We start from the raw sequence: 26,159 nt of genomic DNA, 5'->3' as shown, positions 1-26,159 counted from the left end.
TTATGTGGTGTCACAGGATATTTTGCATCTACCTGACAGAACAGGCAGGTTCGCAGTTTAACATCACATCCTGTTGTGTCTGTAAAATCCCAGATACTTTGGCCAGTATTTCAATCAAAACTTTTACCCAGATGTCTTTATTAGTGAGGAGAACAAAGGACAGTACAAGTAGAAAATCAACCCAATTTTATTTAACAGCAACAATATTAACCGTTAAATTCACCCAAAACATATACTAAAGAATCCCAATATTCATTTTACTACTGTAAATTTGGCTTGGGTTGAGCCGTGGCTCTGATTCTTTGAGTCTCTCAGGTTCGTGAAGGTGGGTCTCGCTGGTAGCATCTTTCCTTCTCTGGTCAGTCTTCCGGATGGTCAAGGTCACCTTCCACGTCGAGTCTTTGCTGGGGTGTGCCTTGTGTTACTGCCTTTATTCCCCCTCCCTTCGTGCCTTTCCAGAAAATCCTCTGGCTTTCCGTCCATGAGGCCTTGGGAATGGGTTCCCAACACCCAATGGATGAGATGGTGACCAATTGACAGGACACCGGGGCCTGCCCCAGGTGCCCATCCCCGGCAGTGTTGTTTGCACATAACCTGTTGCCATATAAGGTAATGGCAGGAATTCTGGGCGCCTGAAAATCTGGCTCGATCTGGGAAACCAAAACAAATTGGTGCCTATCAATCGAGTCTATGATCTCCTGATACGTGATCGATAGGACAGGTCAAGACACGTTCTGGCAGTTTATATGTGGGTTGTGTATTTGACTTTGGTCAAGTTGAATTCCTATCAGCCTGCCTGAGGCTTGTCTGCAGTTTGTTAGAAGTGCCCAACTCTTTAATTTAATTTAATTTAATCGAGCCTAAAACTAGGCCATGCCAGGTTACCACAATCTGATAGACACTCCTCCTGGGTCTGACATTACAGTATTCCCTCTGTACTGCACCGGAGCATCATCCGAGTGTGTTTTGTTCAAATCTCTGGAGTGGCACCTGAACAAATGATCTGAGGGACTGAGGCGCAAAAGTGTCGCCCACTGAGTCACAGGAAGATTCCACCCACCCTGTGAGGGGGCTGACAGGGAATAGCGGGAGTTTTAACTTCCTAACAAAAGGATGCAAATAGAAACAGGATGCTTTGCAAATTATTCATTTAGAAAATGTGTTAAAGACCTCACTTGCAATCAGTAAATAATCAAATGCCGAGGGGCCTGATATTCCAAAACAGTGCAGATTAAATCATTAACTGGAAAAAAAAACACCTCTGCAATTATGTTCAGTCTGTGGAGGTTGCAAGGTGCTAATCAACTGCATGCTGACTGAGCCAGTTAATGGGCTCACCATGGTCCAAGCTCGAAGATCTTTTTTCAAATCACTTCTCTTTTTCTGTGACAGTGGGAAAAGCAGATGGCTTCAATTAGCTTGAAACACATTTTAAAGGTTGCCAAGCTGATTGAAACCATGGTGGAAGCAGGCTTTCAGTCCTGATGGGTGTTTCATTTCTGTTCACACATGAGCAACATGTTATCCTAACTCCCTTTCAGAATGCTCACACTTGGAAGCCAATTTCTTGCTGTTTTCCATTCTGAGACCTTCCTTTCCAATTCCTTTTAGTCTGCCCACGGGTTTCGTAAATTTGGGAGCGGTTCTAAAAATAACTCTAAACTTTTGAACCTTCCTTCACCGATGTCAGAAACTATTTCTTGCTCAGTTCAAAATGGATACAATTATTGGCGATGTACATGCAGAGGGAACCCTGAGTAGAAGCGCGTAGAGCTCAGGGTTCATAGATGGTTTTTATTAACTGATCGGGCAGTCACTGAGGTGTAGGTTTTACAAGAAAATGATGGTTTAGCAGCAGGCGGTACCACCAATGTGCAGCGATTGTGAGAAAGGTGACTGTTCACCATACGTTACTGGCATCTTCTGAATTTGGGTTAGGGTTAAGGAAAACCTTTTGGATTTTCTATTCTTCTGGGATTCTTGATCATTCTTTTCTTCATGGAAAGGATTCTAGGTTTAGGTGATATTTAAAACAAAACAAATCTGCAAAGACTTAAGTAAAAATGGTGCAGACCGAAAGCATTGACAATGTGCCTTTCAGCTAGCTAAGGCAGCTTGCGAAATATCACAGCTCCCAGTCAACCAGGAGATTAAAGAATTCATCATCTATTCCCAATCATCAACGAATATTCGCACTTACTGTGACAGGGATGATTCGATTGATGTGGTTATTACATAGGGTCTACTTAGTGAATTTTGGAGAAGCGGTAGGTCTCCGTGGGGATGATACCATGGGCACTGCCTTCTTCTCTTTCCTAGGTCAGAATTAACAGAACAAAATGCGAAACTCCAGGACAAAGTCTGTGGTCTGAAGCTAGAAGCTGGAAGTATTGAAAAAAATGTAAACAAACAGCAAGTAAGGCAATTCACAAAAGGATGGTAGGGAGTATGGTTTAATACTTTTACTTTGTTGAAAGGGTGATGGAAACGCATCCGACTGTGTTGGAGTGGGAGCAGCTCAGGAAATTCCTGGCCAATGAGATCCCCCAATAAATGTCCGAATCAAAGCTAGAGTTAGCCGCATTAATGATCGGAAGGTGTAGGCAAAGGAGAATTTTGATTACATGATTGTGGGCTTCAACGTGAGTGTCATAATATGCACCCATGCAGATCATGAGGTAAAAGCAGGCAGTGGCAGACACCCAGGTGAGCCAATCAATGTACAGAACAGAACACGACCAATCACAAGACAGGACACAAGAGGGGGAATTACACCTATAAAACACACGAGAGCTCGATCCTACAACTCGATCGCAAGATTTTATCGTTTTTGATCTTGCCCTGCTGTGTGTTGTTAAACATGAAAGCTACCGACCGTTGGTCAGTGAGGAGAGTGAATCTCCTGCCGGCCAGGTAATGCCTCCAATGCCGCACAGCTTCAACGATAGCCTGGGCCTCTTTTTCGACGGAGGAGTGTCGAATTTCGGAGGCATGAAGGGTTTGTGAAAAGAATGCTTGCCTGGTTGAGGGTGGCGGCTAGAGCGACGTCTGATGCACCGCGTGCACGGATGAGGCCAGTTATGCGGCGCCGGCCGCGTCATCTATGTGGCGCCGCCTTTACGCGGGCGACAAGGCCTGGTGCGTGTAGATGACGCGGCCCCGATCCTAGTCCATTGTCAGGGCCTGAATCGGTCGGGATCTGGGCCGTTTCGCGCCGTCATGAACCTCGACGGCGTTCACGACGGCGCGGCCGCTTCGGCGCGGGAGTGGAGAATCCCGCCCAACATCTTTAAACAGAATCACATCAGGTTAAAGGCACTACTATTATGAGTTTAAATCACGCAAATGATCCAGAGATAATCTTTCATGACAGAGATCACAGCAAATCCAGCTCACTGAAAACACAGACACTCCCCAAGCTCTTTTCAAACTGCAAAACTAAACTGCAAAATGGCGGAACTGCTCAGCTCCACCCACTCTCTGACATCACTGTTTTCTTAAAGGTACATTGCTAAACATCCATGTCTTAAAGGTACTCTCACATGACACCTCCCCCAAGAAAAAAAAACTTCAAGATGGTTTCATTTTTCACTTTTGCACCACCCACTAAGAAAAGTACACAGTAACTATACCTTTCCATTTAAATAAACCAACACACTCAAACAGGCATAATAATATAGTCCATTTTACTTTGTTTTTCTTCCTCCAACCGAAAACCTTCTCAATTGATCACATTCGTGACAAAGCATCGGCTATCACATTTTCCCGCCTTGCCACATGTACCATTTTTAAATGAAATGGCTGTAACATAAGAACATAAGAACTAGGAGCAGGAGTAGGCCATCTGGCCCCTCGAGCCTGCTCCACCATTCAATGAGATTTTGGCTGATCTTTTGTGGACTCAGCTCCACTTTCCGTCCCGAACACGGAATTAATCCCTTTATTCTTCAAAAAACTATCTATCTTTATCTTAAAAACGTTGAATGAAGGAGCCTCTACTGCTTCACTCGGCAAGGAATTCCATAGATTCACAACCCTTTGGATGGAGAAGTTTCTCCTAAACTCAGTCCTAAATCTACTTCCCCTTATTTTGAGGCTATGCCCCCTAGTTCTGCTTTCACCCGCCAGTGGAAACAACTTGCCCGCATCTATCCTGTCTATTCCCTTCATAATCTTATATGTTTCTATAAGATCCCCCCTCATCATTCTAAATTCCAACGAGTACAGTCCCAGTCTATTCAACCTCTCCTCGTAATCCAACACCTTCAGCTCTGGGATTAACCTAGTGAATCTCCTCTGCACACCCTCCAGTGCCAGTACGTCCTTTCTCAAGTAAGGAGTCCAAAATTGAACACAATACTCCAGGTGCGGCCTCACTATCATCCTATACAATTGCAGCAGAACCTCCCTAGTCTTAAACTGCATCCCTCTCGTAATGAAGGACAAAATTCTATTTGCCTTCTTAATCACCTGTTGCACCTGTAACCCAACTTTTTGCGACTCATGCACTAGCACACCCAGGTCTCTCTGCACAGCAGCATGTTTTAATATTTTATCATTTAAATAATAATCCCTTTTGCTGTTATTCCTACCAAAATGGATAACCTCACATTTGTCAACATTGTATTCCATCTGCCAGACCCTAGCCCATTCACTTAGCCTATCCAAATCCCTCTGCAGGCTTCCAGTATCCTCTGCACTTTTTGCTTTACCACTTATCTTAGTGTCGTCTGCAATCTTGGACACATTGCCCTTGGTCCCCAACTCCAAATCATCTATGTAAATTGTGAACAGTTGTGGGCCCAACACTGATCCCTGAGGGACACCACTAGCTACTGATTGCCAACCAGAGAAACACCCATTAATCCCCACTCTTTGCTTTCTATTAATTAACCATTCCTCTATCCATGCTACTACTTTCCCCTTAATGCCATGCACCTTTATCTTATGCAGCAACCTTTTGTGTGGCACCTTGTCAAAGGCTTTCTGGAAATCCAGATATACCACATCCATTGGCTCCCCGTTATCTACCGCACTGTTAATGTCCTCAAACAATTCCACTAAATTAGTTAGGCATGACCTGCCCTTTATGAACCCATGCTGCGTCTGCCCAATGGGACAATTTCCATCCAGATGCCTCGCTATTTCTTCCTTGATGATAGATTCCAGCATCTTCCCTACTACCGAAGTTAAGCTCACTGGCCTATAATTACCCGCTTTCTGCCTACCTCCTTTTTTAAACAGTGGTGTCACGTTTGCTAATTTCCAATCTGCCGGGACCACCCCAGAGTCTAGTGAATTTTGGTAAATTATCACTAGCGCATTTGCAATTTCCCTAGCCATCTCTTTCAGCACTCTGAGATGCATCCCATCAGGGCCAGGAGACTTGACTACCTTTAGCCCCATTAGCTTGCCCATCACTACCTCCTTGGTGATAACAATCCTCTCAAGACCGACCCAAAAAACCTGTTCAGTTCCTCAGCCATTTCCTCATCTCTCATTATTAAATCTCCCCTCTCATCCTCTAAAGGACCAATATTTACCTGAGCCACTCCTTTTTGTTTTATGTATTTGTAGAAACTTTTACTATCTGTTTTATATTCTGAGCAAGTTTACTCTCATAATCTATCTTACTCTTCTTTATAGCTTTTTTAGTAGCTTTCTGTTGCCCCCTAAAGATTTCCCAGTCCTCTAGTCTCCCACTGATCTTTGCTACTTTGTATGTTTTTTCCTTCAATTTGATACTCTCCCTTATTTCCTTAGATATCCACGGTCGATTTTCCCTCCTTTTACTGTCCTTCCTTTTTGTTGGTATCAACCTTTGCTGAGCACTGTGAAAAATCACTTGGAAGGTTCTCCACTGTTCCTCAACTGTTTCACCATACAGTCTTTGCTCCCAGTCTACCTTAGCTAGTTCTTCTCTCAGCCCATTGTAATCTCCTTTGTTTAAGCACAAAACACTAGTGCTTGATTTTACCTTCTCACCCTCCATCTGTATTTTAAATTCCACCATATTGTGATCGCTCCTTCCGAGAAGATCCCTAACTATGAGATCCTGAATCAATCCTGTCTCATTACACAGGCCAGATCTAGGACCGCTTGTTCCCTTGTAGGTTCCATTACATACTGTTCTAGGAAACTATCGCGGATACATTCTATAAACTGCTCCTCAAGGCTGCCTTGACCAACCTGGTTAAACCAATCGATATGTAGATTAAAATCCCCCATGATAACTGCTGTACCATTTCTACATGCATCAGTCATTTCTTTGTTTATTGCCTGCCCCACCATCATGTTACTATTTGGTGGCCTACAGATTACTCCTATCAGTGACTTTTTCGCCTTACTATTCCTGATTTCCACCCAAATGGATTCAACCTTATCCTCCATAGCACCGATGTCATCCCTTACTGTTGCCCGGATGTCATCCTTAAATAACAGAGCTACCCCACCTCCCTTACCATCCACTCTGTCCTTCCGAAAAGTTTGATACCCTTGGATATTTAACTCCCAGTCGTGACCATCCTTTAACCATGTTTCAGTAATGGCCACTAAATCATAGTCATTCACGATGATTTGCACCATCAACTCATTTACCTTATTCCGAATACTACGAGCATTCAGGTAAAGTACACTTATGTTGGCTTTTTTACCTCTGTTCTGAATCTTAACACCTCGATCAGTAACCTTTCTTAAGTTATATTTCCTCTTAACCTTTCTCCTAATTTTCCTTGTCGTTGAACCCACATCTTCATGTAACAACCTGCCGTGTCGCTTACCATTAATGTTTTCACTTCCCATTTTATTTCTTTCAGTATTCCTGGTCCTATTCACTGAGCTCCCCTCAGTCACTGTACCTTGTACTGTCGCCCTTTTTGATTTTTGACTATGGCTTATCTGCCTTACACATTCCCCCTTACTGCCTTTTATTTCTGTCCCTGTTTTACTACCTTCCAACTTCCTGCATCCGTTCCCATCCCCCTGCCACATTAGTTTAAACTCTCCACAACAGCTCTAGCAAACACCCCCCCTAGGACATCGGTTCCAGTCCTGACCAGGTGCAGACCGTCCGATTTGGTCCCACCTCCCCCAGAACCGGTTCCAATGTCCCAGGAATTTGAATCCCTCCCTCTTGCACCATCTCTCGAGCCACGCATTCATCCTCTCTATCCTGACATTCCTACTCTGACTAGCTCGTGGCACTGGTAGCAAACCTGAGATTACTACCTTTGAGGTCCTACTTTTTAGTTTAACTCCTAGCTCCCTAAATTCAGCTTGTAGGATCTTGTCCCGTTTTTTACCTATATCGTTGGTGCCTATGTGCACCACGACAGCTGGATGTTCACCCTCCCCCCAGAATGTCCTGCAGCCGCTCCGAGACATCCTTGACCCTTGCACCAGGGAGGCAACATACCATCCTGGAGTCTCGATTGCGTCCGCAGAACCGCCTGTCTATTCCCCTTACAATTGAGTCCCCTATCACTATAGCCCTGCCATCCTTCTTCCTGCCCAGCTGCGCAGCAGAGCCAGCCACGGTGCCATGAACCTGGCTGCTGCTGCCTTCCCCTGGTGAGCCATCTCCCTCAACAGTATCCAAAGCGGTATATCTGTTTTGCAGGGAGATGAACGCAGAGGACACCTGCACTGCCTTCCTACTCTTGCTCTGTCTTTTGGTCACCCATTTTCTATCTCCCTCAGGACCTTTCACCTGCGGTGTGACCAACTCACTAAACGTGCTATCCACGACGTCCTCAGCATCGCAGATGCTCCAAAGTGAGTCCATCCGCAGCTCCAGAACCGTCAAGCGGTCTAACAGGTGCTGCAACTGTCCAGTTGCCACGTCATGCACGTGAAGGAGCCAGGGACAGTGGACGTGTCCCTGAGCTCCCACATCGCACACGAGGAGCATGACTCGGGTCTGAGATCTCCTGCCATGTCTTAAACCTTTGGTTAACTTTAACAACTACAATTTCAACAAAAAAAAACAAAGAAAAAATAAATAAATATACCAATGAAAAGAAACAGAAAAACAGAAACATTACTTACCAGGCACTTACCAGGGCTAAAAAGCACTTCCTACCCACCCAGCTTCGAATTCCCACCTAGATTCAAATTCCCAAACTCACTCTTAGCTGTGTCTCACTCTGCCTGTGTCTTCTCTGGCTCACTGGGAGAACTCACTGGGAGTGAGTTTACAAGTTGCTCTTTGTCAACTGTCCTGTATTGACTCCCCTCCCCCACCTGCTTTTAGATCAAGGTAGATTTAAGTGACTGACACTTAACTGCCAACCAGTTATGTGAGTGGGTGAGGCAGCCCTTGTTAACCCACACTGCACAATACTAGCTTAATTTAAATTAATTTAAACTCCTGAAATTTAAAAGGAGCTGCCTTACTGATTTAATTCAATTCCCACCTCGATTCAAATTCCCAAACTCACTCTTAGCTGTGTCTCACTCCTGGCTCTGTCTTCTCTGGCTCACTGGGAGAACTCACTGGGAATGAGTTTACGAGTTGCTCTTTTTAAACTGTCCTGAATTGACTCCCCTTGCAAACTTGCATTGTTATTCTGGAATCGCTCCAAAAACGTCAAAGGATTATGATCAGTATATATAACGGTGTCAGATGGATTGCTGGTCACATAAATGTGAAAATGTTGCAAAGCCAGCACCAAACTCAAAGTCTCCTTCTCAATCGTTGAATATTTTTTTCTGGTGAGATATCAATTTCTTTGAAAAATAACCAACAGGCTCTAGCCCTTCGTCGTCGTCTTGTAGAAGCACCACACATACGCCCACATCGCTTGCGTCAACAGCCACTTTGAAGGGTTTGGTATAATTTGGGATGACTGACACAGGAGCAGTGGTTAACACAGCCTTCAGGCCATCAAATGCCTGTTGACACTCCGCTGTCCACTGGAATTTGTTACGCTTCTTGAGCAAGTCCATCCGTGGAGCGACCACACTGCTAAAATTTGGTACAAATTGCCGGTACAATCCACTCATACCAAGAAATCGCATTATTTCCCGTTGTGTCGAGGGTATCGGAAACTCCCCAATAACTTTCGTTTTCACATCCCGTGGGACCAGTCGACCCTGTCCGATTGTATGGCCAAGGAAAGTGACTTGGGCTTTTCCAAATTCACTTTTGGCTAGGTTTATCACCAAACCCGCCTCCTGAAGTCGATCGAATAACTCCCTCAGATGTTTTAAATGTTCTTTCCATGTATGGCTTAAAACTACCAGATTGTCGATGTAGAACGCACAATTGGATAATCCTGAAACGACTGTATTAGTTAACCGTTGAAATGTGGCTGGGGCGTTTTTCATGCCAAATGGCATAACTTTGAACTGCTATATACCATCTGGAGTCACAAAAGCTGAAATCTCCTTCGCCCTTTCAGATAAAGGTACTTGCCAGTAACCTTTCAATAAATCCAATTTGGAAATAAAAGCGGATTGTCCCACTTTCTCAATGCAATCCTCCAAACGTGGGATAGGATCAGAGTCCATTCTTGTAACTGCATTCACCTTTTGATAGTCCACACACAACCATTGGGTACCATCTTGTTTAGGTACCATCACTATAGGTGAGCTCCATTGGCTGCAACCCACTTCAATTATGCCATTTTTAAGCATACTCTCAATCTCTCTGCTAACCTGTGCCAATTTTAAAGGATTAAGTCTATATGGATGTTGTTTGATAGGAACAGCATTTCTCACATCTACATCATGGATAGCCATTTTAGTACTTCCCAATTTATCTCTACAAACTTGCCCATGTGATATATAGATTACATAGAACATACAGTGCAGAAGGAGGCCATTCGGCCGATCGAGTCTGCACCGACCCACATTAATCCCTCACTTCCACCTTATCCCCGCAACCCAATAACCCCTCCCAACCCTTATGGACACTACGGGTAATTTAGCATGGCCAATCCACCTAACCTGCACGTCTTTGGACTGTGGGAGGAAACCGGAGCACCCGGAGGAAACCCACGCGGACACGGAGAGAACGTGCAAACTCCGCACAGACAGTGACCCAGCGGGGAATCGAACCTGGGACCCTGGCGCTGTGAAGCCACAGTGCTAATCACTTGTGCTACCGTGCTGCCCCTGATCAATATCAATAACTCTTTCAGGTCAGTTTGTTTTTCCTCTGGAAGGTAATTTAACAATTCATCCCAATTTTTAAGAACATCCTCATTTTCCAATTTAATTTGAGGTATGTTAAATTCACAGTCATCTGGATTTGGTTTGTCTCTTTGAGTTAGAACCATTAAAACCTCCTTTTTCTCTCCTTCCCTTTCAAAGTAACCTTTTACGCATATTCACATGACACACTCGGTGAGTCTTCCTTCTATCTGGTGTTTTTACCACATAATTCACCTCACTTATTTTCCTTTCAATCTGATACGGTCCACAAAACCTAGCTTTTAAATGCTCACCTACCACTGGTAACAACACTAAAACTTTATCCCCACTGACAAAACTACAGACTTTGGATTTCTTCTATCTGCTATCCGTTTCATCACATTTTGTGCAACTTTCAAATGTCGTCCAGCCAATTCATCTGCTCTATTTAATCGTTCCCTAAAATTTGACACGTAATCCAATAGTGAAATTTCCGATTTCTCACCCACCAATTTTTCCTTAATCAATTTGAGTGGTCCTCTTACCTCATGATCAAAAATTAGTTCAAAAGGACTAAATTTGGTAGACTCATTAGGTGCATCCCTAATTGCAAACAATACAAATGGAATTCCTTTATCCCAATCCTCTGGATAATCTTGACAATACGCCCTCAACATTGTCTTTAATGTCTGATGCCACCTTTCTAACGCTCCCTGTGATTCTGGATGGTACGCAGTTGATTTAAATTGTTTTATTCCTAAGGTATCCATAACTTCTTTGAATAACTTTGAAGTAAAATTTGATCCTTGATCCGATTGAATTTCTGTGGGTAGTCCATATCTCGTAAAGAATTTAAGTAACTCCTCTACAATCCTTTTAGCTGTAATATTACGTACTGGAATGGTCTCTGGAAACCTAGTAGTCACATCTATTATAGTCAAAAGATATTGATTCCCACTTTTTGTTTTAGGGAGCGGTCCTACACAATCAATTATGACCCTCGTAAAAGGTTCCTCAAATGCTGGAATGGGTATTAAGGGCGCTGGTTTTATCACTGCTTGAGGTTTCCCTATCACTTGACATGTGTGACATGATTGACACAATTTAACTACATCTTTATGTAGTCCAGGCCAATAAAAATGTTTCTGGATTTTAGTTTAAGTTTTCCTTATTCCAAAATGACCTCCCACTGGTACCTCATGTGCAACTCGCAACACCTCCTTTCTATACCCTACCGGCAATACTACTTGATGAACTTCTGCCCACTTTTCATCCGCCTGCATATGTACAGGTCTCCATTTTCTCATCAAGACATCATTTTTACGGTAATAACACTCTGGTATACTCTCAGATTCCTCTTCCGTATATGCTTTCTGATACATCCATTTTATTTCTACATCTTTCTGTTGTAACTCCGCCAATTTTCCTGAACTAAAAATATCCGCCTCATCCTCCACCTGTTCTTGTTCTTTTTCAACTATCTGATCAAAAATCATTTCTGATAATTGCACTTCAATTTCATCTTCACTCTTTGATTTCTCCTCTTGTCTTAACCTGTGACTTTGCAACCTTGTTACTACACAATCCGGAAAAATCCCAGGATATTCATCCTTCAACCCTTTAGTTGTCTGATTTTCCACTGGCTTATCAACCACAGTAGGCATCACTCCCACCTGTGATCCAGCTATATCATTACCCAAGATAAACTGTATTCCTGGACAAGATAGTTTATCTTTACTCCTACTACCACTTCACCACTCTTCACTGGATTTTCCAACCTTACCTTATATAACGGAACGCTACTCCTCTCACCCTGAATTCCACATATCACCACCTTTTCTGGCAACATTCTTCCCAAACTACATAATTCCTCATCTCTTGCCATTAAAGATTGACTAGCCCCTGTATCTCTTTAAATTATGACTTATTTACCTGCTCCTCCTGATACACATGAGTAAACTTTACCCACACAAGTAAATTCTTTAAATACATCTGGCACCTACTTAACAATTACTTCTTGAACAGGCTGTACAATCGTTTGCACCTCCTTCGCTTCCCTTGGGCTTTCCTTTACCACTCTAACAAACCCCACTGTCTTATCCTGTTTTACCACATCAGCCTTCCCAGTGCTTTTCTTCAACCACCAACACTGTGACTTTACATGGCCTAGTTTATTACAGTGAAAACATCTGAAACGTTTCATTTCTTTTCCACCCTCCTGGATTTCTTTTTTAATCTGAGGTACACTCTCTTTATTGTCTCCCATCAGATCACCTTTACCTTGACCACTTGAGTATTTCTCATGTCCCCAGTTTCTATCCCTTACCGGCTGAAACTGATGTCGGAAATCAATCTTTGATTTATGAACTAATTCATAATCATCTGCCATTTCTGCTGCTAATCTCGCAGTTTTAACCCTCTGTTCTTCCACATGAGTTCTCACTACATCAGGAATTGAATTTTTAAACTCCTCCAAAAGTATAATTTCTATGAGAGCTTCATATGTTTGGTCTATTTTCAAAGCCCTTATCCACCTATCAAAATTACTCTGTTGAGCCTTTCAAACTCCATGGATGTTTGACCAAATTCTTTCCTTACATTTCTAAACCTTTGTCTTTAAGCTTCAAGCACTAGTTCATATGCACTTAAGATGGATTTCTTCACCTCCTCATACGTTCCAGATACCTCCTCTGGTAGTGATGCAAACACTTCACTAGCCCGACCTACCAGCTTTGTTTGAATCAGTAATACCCACATGTCCTGTGGCCATTGCATTTGTTTAGCTACCTTCTCAAATGAAAGAAAAAAGGCTTCTACCTCCTTCTCGTCAAACCTTGGCAATGCTTGGACATATTTAAATAGATCCCCACCACGTCTTCAACCATGACGCTCTGTCTCATTATCCTCATCCATCTCCTCCAATTAGCGTCTGCTAATTTTAACTGATTTTCATGTTTTAGAGCCATTTTCCGAAGTTCAAACTCTCTCTCTTTTTCCCTTTCCTCTCTATCTCTTTCTTTGTTTCTTTCTTCTTTCTCCTCTTCTTTTTCCTCTCTATCGCTTTCTCTTTCTTTTTCTGCTCTCTCTCTTTCGTATTCAAGCCGCTTTAATTCCTTCTCATGTTCCATTTGTTTAATTTGCAACTGAATTTGTGCCATTTCCCATGAGTCAAACTCTATCTCAGGCAACTTTAAATGCTTAACCACCACCATAATTACCTCATCTTTTCGCATTTTGTCACGTAATGTTAACTGCAATGTTTTTGCCAGACCCAACAGTCTGTTTTTCATCTCTGTCCGTAAAGTACTGCGTGTCACAGTTTCCACCGCCAAAAACTTCTGAGCCTCTGAAAGAGCCATTGTCCACAACACACTCCCCACTTAAACTAAAATACCACACCGGAAAAGCAACAATCCTTCACTGTCTTTAAGTTCACAAAAGCCAATCCAATAGATAGACTTTTATCCCACTCGAACCCCCAATTGTTTTGGGCGAGGCGTTTTCAGAACCCCAAAATGTATCATGGAGTTCAACCAACCTCCCCCTTTAATGTATATGTTGCTTTTCCTAGCACACGGCTTGTTCCCTAGGTGTGGAATTACAATTATGGACACCTAGGTTTTTAAACACAAAACAATGTTTAGTCCATGAACTCAACTTAACATCTTCAATAAACATTGGATCTCTTAACACCCCTTACTTCAAAGATAACCCCGAAAATATTGAAACAGTAAATAATTCCTCAAAATGTTCCTTCAAACTTCCAAGAGACTTAACACGTTTAAACAGAATCACATCAAGTTAAAGGCTTTACTATTATGAGTTTAAATCACCCAAATGATCCAGAGATAGTCTTTCATGGCAGAGATCACAGCAAATCCAGCTCACTGCAAAACACAGACACTCCCCACGCTCTTTGCAAACTGCAAAACTAAACTTCAAAATGGCTGAACTGCTCAGCTCCACCCACTCTCTGACATCACTGTTTTCTTAAAGGTACATTGCTAAACATCCATGTCTTAAAGATTCTCTCACATGACACTAACCAATGTTCAAAGTCCTTTTTGGCGCTGCTTGATTGCGGATCCAGCTGCAGGCGATCCGGCTTGATGCGGAGGTCCATCTTCTGAAAACTTTAGTGTACTAAATTGATGCACAAAGACAAGAGTTGAATACAACTGATTCTTTATTACACTAAGATGTGTGGCCTCCTACAGCAGCTGGCGAAATGGCTGCTGTATGGGGAGCACATATATTTATACTCTGCCTACTGGGCGGAGCCAGCAGGCAGGGACTACCCCCGTAGCTGTAGTACAGGGCCTTACCATACATCTCCTAATATATACAACAGTGGCGATTACCACATCACCATAGATTGTAGACTTGGGCACAGAAATGGCAGATTGCGTTTAATCCGGACAAATGCGAGGTGATGCATTTTAGAGGATCAAATCTAGGTATGAATTATACTGTAAATGGCAGAACCCTTAGCAACATTAACATACAGAGGGATCTGTGCATGCAGGTCCACAGTTCCCTAAAACTGGCAACGCAGGTGGCCAAGGTGATTAAGAAGGCACATGGCATGCTTACAAGAATTGGGAAATCATGTTGCAGCTATATAAAACCTTGGTTAGGCTGTATTTGGATTATTGCGTGCAGTTCTGGTCATCACATTGTCAGGAGGATATGGAAGCTTTGGAGAGAGCGCAAAGAAGGTTCACCAGGATGCTGCCTGGTCTCGAGGCATTGGCTCTGAGGAGTTGTTGAATAAACTAGGATTATTTTCACTGGAAAGGCTGAGGCTGAGGGGAGACCTGATAGAGGTCTACAAAATTATGAGAGGCATAGACAGGATGGACAGTCAGAGGCTTTTTCCAAGGGTGGAAGTGTCAATTACTAGGGGGTACAGGTTCAAGGTGAGAGGGGGAAAGTTTAAGGAATATGTATGGGGTAGGTTTTTCACGCAGAGAGTGGTGGGTGCCTGGAACACACTGCCAGAGGAAGCAGGCACATTAGCAACATTTAAGAGGCATCTGGATGGGTACATGATTAGGGAGGAAAAAGAGGGATACGGACCGAGTGAGGGCAGAAGGTTTTTTACTAGTTAGGATATCATGATCAGCACAGGCATGGAGGGCCGAAGGATCTGTTCCTGTGCTGTACTTTTCTTTGTTCTTTTATTAAAATAAACATTATTCTAAATTTCAAAGGGGAGAATGACTTTGAAAGTTCTATTTGGGCATTTGAATAGAATGGTTGAAGATATTGGGCGCGATCGAACGGCCTCATCGCACCTGACTTGATGATGCGACCAGGCCATTAAATCTCGCGAGAGGCCTCTCACGTGATTTGTGACGTTCAGATTGCCTCGTGAGATCTAATGTCCTCGCTGGGCAAGATCCAGATTAACATATTTAAATGATCCATTAGGCTTGTTTAAATATGTCGGCACCTGATTATCCTGAGGCCCCTGAACAAAAGCCCGCGTCTGGGAGACCTCACCATAGTGCTGTTTTGCACTAGTCCACACAAATGTGGACAGACATAATGGCACTTGTGGAGTCTCCCAGGCCACTGGTCGGGATGGGTAGGTTGGTACCGTGGCAGTCACACTGGTACCTGGGCACCTTGGAACTGCCAGTCTGCCATCTAGGCACTGCCACACTGGCATCTGGCCGGGATGGCAGATTGCCCGTTCCAGGTATCGGGCCTGGGGGGTGCCATGCCCTAAAGAGGTAGGATGAGGGGGGAGCTCCAGGACCCCCTAAGAGGTAAATTGGGGGATCTGGAGGCCACAGTGGGGTGTCTGAGGGGGCTCGAGAGATCAGCTTGGAATTTAAAATGGCTCCCCGATCTCTTCCTGTCGCCAGTGTAGAGAATGAGGCAAGTGTGGCCTCGGCACGCATTCCTCACTGGGGCCAAAAAACCAAGAGTCCTGCTTGATAACGGGATTGTTCTGCAGCACCGAGAAAGACGCCGGGCGCGATCTTCGCAAAAAGGAACAAAGTCCCCGAGCGAGCGAGTTTAGCCACACATTTCCCAGCACTCGCTATTCAATGCATATCATGTTGAGTAAGGGGCGTAAATGGGAAACGCATGGCTGAGAACGCATATAACCCCGTTTTTTACAATGGGGAACTCTGCTCGCTGGAATTCCCCGTTGAAGCGAGAGATTGGAGATGCCATTTAAAAATGGCGTCCCTATCTCCGAGGCCCACAAAATAAATCCCCAACTCGAAAGCAACATGGGAGGAGGGTACCTTGCAGCCCACAATAGATCCCTCGAGTGGGTGCAGGACAGAGGCCGCAGAGCATACCGCTGGCATGGCTAGCGCCAGCCACCAGTACCCCTGCCGGCAGGGGTGGGTGCCAGGGTCCGAGATTCTCCCCCTGTGCCAGGCACCAACAGGGCCAAGGGTGCGGTGCGGTGGGTGACATGTCTAGGGTGGGGATGGGAGGGGAGTGGGGAAGGGGAACATGTGTGGGCAGGAGGTGCAGTGCAGGACAGGGCCACCGTGTAGCCCGTTGGACCTGGTTGGGCATTGGGATAACCACCATGCTAACATGTCTGCCTTTCACCCCTACAGAGATTGGTTTTGGTATCCAACCAGGAATGGTTGGAATCAGCCTGACCGCCGCAGCCCTGGCGGACGCCATGCGGCTGTATGAGCAGGAGCTACTCGGGGAGGACCCTGCAGAAGAGGAGCATGTGGATCTGCTTGATCCCAGGACCCAGCTGGTCTCAGCACCCTGGAATGATGTAACACGGACCCTGAGAGGGAGGGAAATGGGGATCAGCGGGTTAGCGTTGATGGACGAGGGCGCGTCCTATGTGAAGTGGGCGAGTATGAGGGCCTCCCTGGCTCTCCGGTCTTGCCGGATCCTCACTGCTGCCGCCTGTCCTGTCGCCTCTGGCTGTTCCTCAGGTTCCACCCCGGGATCGTCCTCCAGCAGCTGCTGGTCTGATGTCTCCTCGCCATCCTTGTTGTCTTCCTCCTCAGGTTGTGGAAGGCACAGCAGACCACCACAAATAATAATAATCTTTATTAGTGTCACACGTAGGGTTACATTAACACTGCAATGAAGTTACTGTGTAAATCCTCTAGTCGGCACATTCTGGCGCCTGTTCGGGCACACAGAGGGAGAATTCAAAATATCCAATTCACCTAACAAGCACGTCTTTCGGGACTTGTGGGAGGAAATAGGAGCATCTGGGGAAACCCACGCAGACACAAGGATAACGTGCAGACTCTGCACAGACAGTGACCAAGCCGGGAATCAGGACCCTGGCGCTGTGAAGCAACAGTGCTCCCGTGCTGCCCTTAAGTGGGTGTCCTTCCGGGGGGTTGTACTGCAGGGCACCACCGGAGAAGTCGAGGCATTGAAGCCACATTTTGAGCAGACTGATGCACATGGGCCTCGTTGTATCGGGTCTCCGCATCGGTCTCCGACCTCCGTACCAGATGGCCTGGTGCACGCAAGGCGACATGCGTTTGGTCTGTCAGCCCCTGGACCTGGGGCATTCTGGTGATGGCAGAGAACCCTGCTTCCCAAGCATCTTGTTGGGCTTCGTCCGTGTAATATTTTCCATCCTGGCAAGCAGGGCATCTGTGACCTGTCAGATGCACCTGGCCTGTAACCTGAGAGATGCCGCACAGGTCCCGCTCGAGCCCTGGAAAGTTCCTGTTCAGATACGGCCAGGGAGAGCGGGTGTGCTCCTCCTCCATGTGGTGCCAAATCTGCGAGGATATGGCTCAGTTTCCGCAGCATCGCCTGTTTGAGGCTGAGCCTCCTGCGGCAGGCGCTGCCTGTCATCTGCTCGAAAGACCAACGACGCTTGTACACCCTGGGCTGGCGGGGGTCTCACCTTTCGGGTCACACCCTGGCCGCCCACCAGGCCAGGGTGAGACCCGGGGGTGTGGGCCGTCCCCTGCACATGGGCCACCACCTTGAGCCTCTGTCAACCCTACTACTGTCACCGATGTCTCCGACGCCTGGCCGCCCGGCCAGCCAGCAGAACCACTAGGGCAAGTTCCACGGGGTCCAAAATATCATCCATTCAATATCTGTAAGGAATTGGAGAAGGTGAGAGACTGACAAACAGCGATATCGTCCACCCCATACCCTCCATTCCCCCATTGACACCCCCTGGCACGCTATGACCACCACAGCTAGCTGCAGTGGGGACCCCCACTCACTGGACCTGCGACTCTGTACCCCTGACACCCGCACATAACATTACCCGAACCAGGCGCTGATCCCCTCCCCGTTGCACTCACCCACCCTCATGTCCCGAAACAGTGTCCCATCCCCTGGGTGCTTGGATGTTGGCTGCTGCGTCAGTGGTGTTGCCTCCCGCAGAGTTCAAGCACAGTGTCCAGGCATCAAGGTGTGATTGGGATGCTGGGCAATGACTTCCACATGCTACATGGCCCGCCAACCACGGAAATCTACTTGGGATGTGTGAAATGCTGACTTAAATATGACTGCCAATTCTCTATTCGCAATAGTCTTGAGCCGCACGGCGAGAGGCCTCTGCAGTCAGTGGGAGTTATGGGTGGTGGGTGGGGTTGACAGGCAGGAACCAAGGTTGCCCCCAGAACGGGTACACATGATCATGGGGTTGTTGTGGCGATGCTGCACGCGGTTGCCCCCAGTGGAGCACCCCCTCCCCCACCACACAGCTCCGATACTCTCCCCTGCCCCCATGGCAGACCACCCCAGCCGAGGGCGGACCCCCCTCCCCGGTTGCCCCCCCCACCCCTCTCTGAGCACTTGAGTGGCAAGCCCAGTGCCCCTGGGCTCTTTGCCTGTGAATGAAGAATACTACTCTTTGGCTCTCCGCAGCAATCCTTCCGCCAGGTTCACGTTTTTAAATAGGAGTACTAATCAGTGCCTGCGTGACCACTTGCTGGGGAGGCCTCTGAATCACGGTTGGATATGGGGTGGCTCTTGTTAATTATATGGAAATAGGGCTTAACTGGTAATTATTGGTTTCTTGCCACGCTACGGTGAGATCCTGATTTCGCCTACGGGGAACGGGCCGGTTGCCTCGCAAATGGTTTGGTGCCCAGCGCGGTTCTCATTTTTGACCTCTCACGCTGTTCATCGACCTTTTTGCGCTCTCACTCGTGCGCAACAAGGCCACTGAATTGCGCCCTTAGAGAGTTTTTGATTGAATTTGGCCATGGAACTGTGACAGTGGGAATTATTCCAAGTTTACTGACGGAAGGGATAGGTTTAATGCTGAGTATTGATTTATAGAATCATAGAACTGGCAGGTTTGAAATTTTTCCCGAGAGTTTCGAGAGGGCCAGTTGAGTTTAGAGAAACAAAGATTTAGCTGGAGTTCTGGACTGTTCCTTGATTACATGGTAACGAGAGCCCAAGCTTGCAAGGCTGGACTGGATGAAGCAGATAAATCACTAGCCCAGGACGAAGAAAAATTAGTATCTGAAATGTAGAAATGTCAAAGGCCGCATGAGGGATTCGGTTCTGCTTAGGAAAAACTGATCTGTTTATATAACCAATTTTCATGGACAAAAGATGAGTTTGCTAATGATAAACACGAACTGGTGAGAATCCTCGCGTGTCAGTCACAAAAATGAGAGCACTTCAATGAGGACTTCAAATGTCTAAATGATAAACTTGTAGAAGCAAATTCGACAAAGGCAGATCTTCAATTAAAATCTGAAGAATCTCAAGTGTCAGAGGCCTCAGTTAAGTATCATGGAAAACTCCTTCAATGGGAAAGGAATTGTTGATGCGTCAGAACAGTTGTTTGAATGCTGAATTTAAAGAAACAAGATTGATGAACTGTTGGAACTTCATCATGAAAAGAGCAATGAGATTTTTGAACTTCGATGCAATCTGAAGAACACGAGAGAGGAGATGTGTGACATGGAAAGTCAAATCCAGACTTTAAAAACAGGTAAGAAAAATGTTAAGGAACAAATTGAAGATCTAACAAGTGGATTGAAAGGGTCTGAGGAGCAGTTAGATATCATGGAGGAAGGATTACGAAATGGTTTGAATACCGAGGTGAAGTTGTTAAGCTTGTGTAAGGGTTTCACAGATAACTCTAAAACAAAGGCAACTAAACTCAACAGTCATTGCTGAGATAAATGAAAAGACTGATCAACTCAGAAAAGAATTGGAAAATGTGAGAGTAAACAAGTGTTCAAATGAAACTGTGAAAAAAAGTGCAAGTGAATTTTCCATTTTTGAAACATCAATAGGAAGAATATCAATGGGTGCAGACGATGTCAGGGGGATTCTCTGCCGACGGAATTCTCCGTTGTGCCGGCAGCGCACTCACACCCTAGCGGCGTGGGGTGGCCACAATGCGAAATCCCATTGGCAGGTGGCTGTAATGGAGAATCCCTCTGCCGGGGAGGGCAGGAAAATGCGGCTGGCGGACTGGAGAATCCCACTCTGTATCTCTTGGATAAACTAGAAAATGACTTTGGTAAAGAGTGCAAAACTTTATTCATCAGTTGCTGATCAAATCAATGATATTAGAAAGTTCATTGTGGAGGAAGTGAGTCAGGGAGATCATTTTGAAGCTGTTTGCCAATCAGACATACAACAGCTTTGTCACAAATTTAAAGGACACATTGAAGGCATGTTTCCATTAACAGAGAAGAGGAAGAAAAGCCCATGTTTCTCTGTATTAAAGTTGAGAAACCTATGCAAAAATCATTTGTATCACATAGCATTGAGTCATATGCACCCATATGTGAAAAGAGGAAGACCACCGAGCACTGGTTTGCAATCACAGCAGAAAGGCTGACAACCCTGGTACAAAATAGAGATACAAGCGTGTCAAGATATTGCTAAAGAAAACTTGAATGGTTTTTCACTACCTTTGACCAAATTCAGGGGCGTCATTCTCCGACCCCCCGTTGGCCCCCGTGAATCCCGCCCCCGCCGGTTGCCGAAGTCTCCGGTACCAGAGATTGGGCGGGGGTGGGAATCGGGCCGCGCCGGTTGGCGGGCCCCCCCGCTCGATTCTCTGGCCCAGATGGGCCGAAGTCCCGCCGAGAAATTGCCTGTCCTGCCGGCGTAAATTAAAGTAGCTATTTACCGGCGGGACAAGGCGGCGTGGGCGGGCTCCAGGGTCCTGGGGGGGGCGCGGGGGCGATCTGACCCCGGAGGGTGCCCCCACGGTGGCCTGGCCCACGATCGGGGCCCACCGATCTGCGGGCGGGCCTGTGCCGTGGGGGCACTCTTTCCCTTCCGCCTCTGCAACGGTCTCCACCATGGCGGAGGCGGAAGAGACTCTCCCCACTACGCATGCGCGGGAAACTGCCAGCGGCCGCTGACGCTCCCGCGCATGCGCCGCCCCGAATGTCATTTCCGCGCCAGCTGGCGGGGCAACAAACGCCGTTTCCGCCAGCTGGCGGGGCGGAAATCCCTCCGGCGTCGGCCTAGCCCCTCAATGTTGGGACTCGGCCTCCAAAGATGCGGAGCATTCCGCACCTTTGGGGCGGCGTGATGCCCGTCTGATTGGCGCCGTTTTGGGCGCCAGTCGGCGGACATCGCGCCGTTGGGGGAGAATTTCGCCCAAGAAGTCTTAAAACACCAGGTTAAAGTCCAACAGGTTTGTTTCAAACACTAGCTTTCAAAGCACTGCTCCTTCCTCAGGAAAAATATATATAGACAAAGTCAAAGATGCAAGACAATGCTTTGAATGCGAGCATTTGCAGGTAACTAAGTCTTTACAGATCCAGAGATTGGGGTAATCCCAGGTCAAGAGATGTGAATTGTCTCAAGCCAGGACCAAATTGACCAAATTGTTTGAGTCTGTTCAGAGTTTAAAGAAAGGCTGTGGGAGAAAAGGCAGATTCGAAGTTTTGATCCTACGATGATGTTTAAGTCCTGCAAAGTCTACTTGCTGCATGTACTGGCTTTTGTTTTGGTTCAAACTTAGTAACTTTATAATATTATTTGTGTAATTGTGGAACACAATGAAAAGTTTATTTGTATAGTGTGTAAAGCTGTTTGTTAGAAGTTTATAATGTTTAGCAGGTCTTGTGAGGAAATTGTAAAGTAATTGTAAAGAAACCGTCCCGGTAGTGAAGCTTTCGTGCGGGATTCACCGTTCCCTGACGCCAATTTCGTAATCAGCGATCGCGCGGAGAATCCCCTTTGAACACCGAAATCGGGGGCAGCATCTGTTGACACAGGTTTTGTATGCTCCGCCCCCTCCAAGATGGCATCATCATGCGCCGCACAACTTTGGGACACGTCGCCTGAAGGCACTCCCTCGATGCTGCGCCCCCGATGGCCCGAGTTCCAGGCAGCACGGTTGACGTGTGATTTCAGCGGTCGGGAACCCGGTGTGGCGGCAGCAGACTGTGTCCAGCAGCACCACAGTCAGACGGGAGCCAAGCTGCTGTCTGCAACGGCTTCTGCAAGGGCTGGGGGGGACTGGTGGGGGGTGGCCAGGAGGCAGGGCATTGCCAGGGGGGCACTATAAGGCAGGTCGGGTCCGCGCATGGCCAGTGCCATGTTTTATTCGGGGCAGCAAGTACAAGTGGCTAGCACTGTTGCCTCACAGCGCCAGGGTGGTTTGATTCCCCACTGGGTCACTGTCTGTGCGGAGTCTGCACGTTCTTCGTGTCTGCGTGGGTTTCCTCCGGGTGCTCCGTTTTCCTCCCACAGTCCAAAGACGTGCAGGTTAGGTGAATTGGCCATGATAAATTGCCCTTAGTGTCCAAAAAGGTGAGGAGGGGTTATTGGATTTCGGGGATGAGGTGAAAGTGAGGGCTTAAGTGAGTCAGTGCAGACTCGATGGGCCAAATGGCCTCCTTCTGCACTGTATGTTCTATGTTCTATGACTGCTGCATATCGTCGCCGTGCGCATGTGCAGCCACTGACCCAGCCAATCTCCGGCCATTTATCTCTTGGGAGCCGGGAGTTTTACACAGTGCGGCTGCCAATTTTTTTCACGTAAAATGCTACAGATCCTCTGCACTTAGGCTCAAAGTTCTTCTTTCTTTGAACATCTGGCACAAAGTAGGATGCTTGTGGTGGTTGGAGGTCTATCATCTCAGCCCCTGAACATCAATACAGGAGTTCCTCAGGGTAGTGTCCTACTCCCAACCATCTCCAGCTGCTTCATCGATGACCTTCCTTCCACCTTAAGGTCAGAAGTGGAGATGTTCCGTGATGATTTAACAGTATTCAATATTATGCCCGACTCCTCAGATAACCCCATGTCCATATGCACGACGACTCGAACAACATTCAGGCTTGGACTGATAAGTGACAAATAACCTGAGTGCTACACAAGTGCCAAACAATGACCACCACTAATAAGAGATAATCTAACCATCTTCTCCTGACGTTCAACAGCATTGCCATGGCTGAGTCCCCCATCATTAACATTCTGCAGGTCAGCATCGATCAGAAACTGAACTAGTCTAACCGCATAAATACTGTGGCTACTAGAACACAGGTCAGAAGCTAGGAATCCTGTGGAGAGTAACTCACCTCGTGACTCTCATAGCCTGTCCACCATCTACAAGGCACAAGTCAGGAGTGTGATGGAATACTCTCCAATTGCCTGGATGAATGCAGCTCCAACAACACTCAAGAAGCTCAACACCATTCAGGGCAAAGCAGCCCGCTTGATTGACACCCCAACAACCTCCACCACTGACCCACAGTGGCAGCAGCTGTGTACCATCTACAAGATGCACTGTAACAATTCACCATAGCACCTCCCAAACCAATGACCTCTACTATCTGAAGGGACATGGGCAGCACAGGCACCAAAGAACAGCTGGTGAGTCAGTTTCAGCGGGAGCAGTGCGGAAGTGGCTGCTGGGAGGTAAGTCTGTCCTTTAAAAGCACTTGTCTTTGCAGGGGCAGGCCAGTCGATTTCGGTGGGAGAACAGCTGGTGAGTCAGTTTCAGCGGGAGCAGTGCGGAAGTGGCTGCTGGGAGGTAAGTCTGTCCTTTAAAAGCACTTGTCTTTGCAGGGGCAGGCCAGTCGATTTCGGCGGGAGAACAGCTGGTGAGTCAGTTTCAGCGGGAGCAGTGCGGAAGTGGCTGCTGGGAGGTAAGTCTGTCCTTTAAAAGCACTTGTCTTTGCAGGGGCAGGCCAGTCGATTTCGGCGGGAGAACAGCTGGTGAGTCAGTTTCAGCGGGAGCAGTGCGGAAGTGGCTGCTGGGAGGTAAGTCTGTCCTTTAAAAGCACTTGTCTTTGCAGGGGCAGGCCAGTCGATTTCGGCGGGAATGGAGCTGGCTGGTTAGTCAATTTCAGCAGGAGCTGAGAATTTTTTTAAATTAGTGTTTTAGGCGGGAACAGGAAGTCGACCTGCGGACGTCTGGGAAGACCCTCACCAATAAATTCTGGTGGAGAGGAAACCCGAGACACTACACGTGTAATGTCTCCCACCCGCCCTCCTCCTCTAACCTAATAATAAAACCCATTGGTCTGAGGTAAGTACCATATTTTATTATATTATTATTATTATTTATAAAAAAATTTAATTTAGTTGTTAGCCAAATCTTGGTAGAAAGTTAGAGGAATGGCAGGGAAGGGAGTGCAATGTTCCTCCTGCAGGATGTTTGAGGTGAGGGATGCAGTTAGTGTCCCTGCTGATTTTACCTGCAGGAAGTGCTGCCATCTCCAGCTCCTCCAAGACCGAGTTAGGGAACTGGAGCTGGAGTTGGAAGAACTTCGGATCATTCGGGAGGCAGAAGGGGTCATAGATAGCAGCTTCAGGGAATTAGTTACACCAAAGATTGGAGATAGGTGGGTAACTGTAAGAGGGACTGGGAAAAAGCAGTTAGTGCAGGGATCCCCTGCGGTCGTTCCCCTGAGAAACAAGTGTACCGCTTTGGATACTTGTGGGGGGGGGGACTTACCAGGGGTAAGCCATGGGGTACGGGCCTCTGGCACGGAGTCTGTCCCTGTTGCTCAGAAGGGAAGGGGGGAGAGGAGCAGAGCATTAGTAATTGGGGACTCTATAGTCAGGGGCACAGATAGGAGACTTTGTGGGAGCGTGAGAGACTCACGTTTGGTATGTTGCCTCCCAGGTGCAAGGGTACGTGATGTCTCGGATCATGTTTTACGGGTCCTTAGGGGGGAGGGGGAGCAGCCCCAAGTCGTGGTCCACATTGGCACTAACGACATAGGTAGGAAAGGGGACAAGGATGTCAGGCAGGCTTTCAGGGAGCTAGGATGGAAGCTCAGAACTAGAACAAACAGAATTGTTATCTCTGGGTTGTTGCCCGTGCCACGTGATAGTGAGATGAGGAATAGGGAGAGAGAGCATTTAAACACGTGGCTACAGGGATGGTGCAGGCGGGAGGGATTCAGATTTCTGGATAACTGGGGCTCTTTCTGGGGAAGGTGGGACCTCTACAGACAGGATGGTCTACATCTGAACCTGAGGGGCACAAATATCCTGGGGGGGGGAGATTTGTTATTGCTCTTTGGGGGGGTTTAAACTAATGCAGCAGGGGCATGGGAACCTGGATTGTAGTTTTAGGGTAAGGGAGAATGAGAGTATAGAGGTCAGGAGCACAGATTTGACGTCGCAGGAGGGGGCCAGTGTTCAGGTAGGTGGTTTGAAGTGTGTCTACTTCAATGCCAGGAGTATACGAAACAAGGTAGGGGAACTGGCAGCATGGATTGGTACCTGGGACTTCGATGTTGTGGCCATTTCGGAGACATGGATAGAGCAGGGACAGGAATGGATGTTGCAGGTTCCGGGGTTTAGGTGTTTTAGTACGCTCAGAGAAGGAGGCAAAAGAGGGGGAGGTGTGGCGCTGCTAGTCAAGAGCAGTATTACGGTGGCGGAGAGGATGCTAGATGGGGACTCTTCTTCCGAGGTAGTATGGGCTGACGTTAGAAACAGGAAAGGAGAGGTCACCCTGTTGGGAGTTTTTTATAGGCCTCCTAATAGTTCTAGGGATGTAGAGGAAAGGATGGCGAAGATGATTCTGGATAAGAGCGAAAGTAACAGGGTAGTTATTATGGGAGACTTTAACTTTCCAAATATTGAC

The sequence above is a fragment of the Scyliorhinus torazame genome, chromosome 21, assembly GCF_047496885.1.
Source record: "Scyliorhinus torazame isolate Kashiwa2021f chromosome 21, sScyTor2.1, whole genome shotgun sequence".
In the NCBI taxonomy this organism is placed as follows: Eukaryota; Metazoa; Chordata; class Chondrichthyes; order Carcharhiniformes; family Scyliorhinidae; genus Scyliorhinus; species Scyliorhinus torazame.
The sequence above is the reverse complement of the archived record's forward strand: the minus strand, read 5'-3'. Positions refer to the sequence as shown.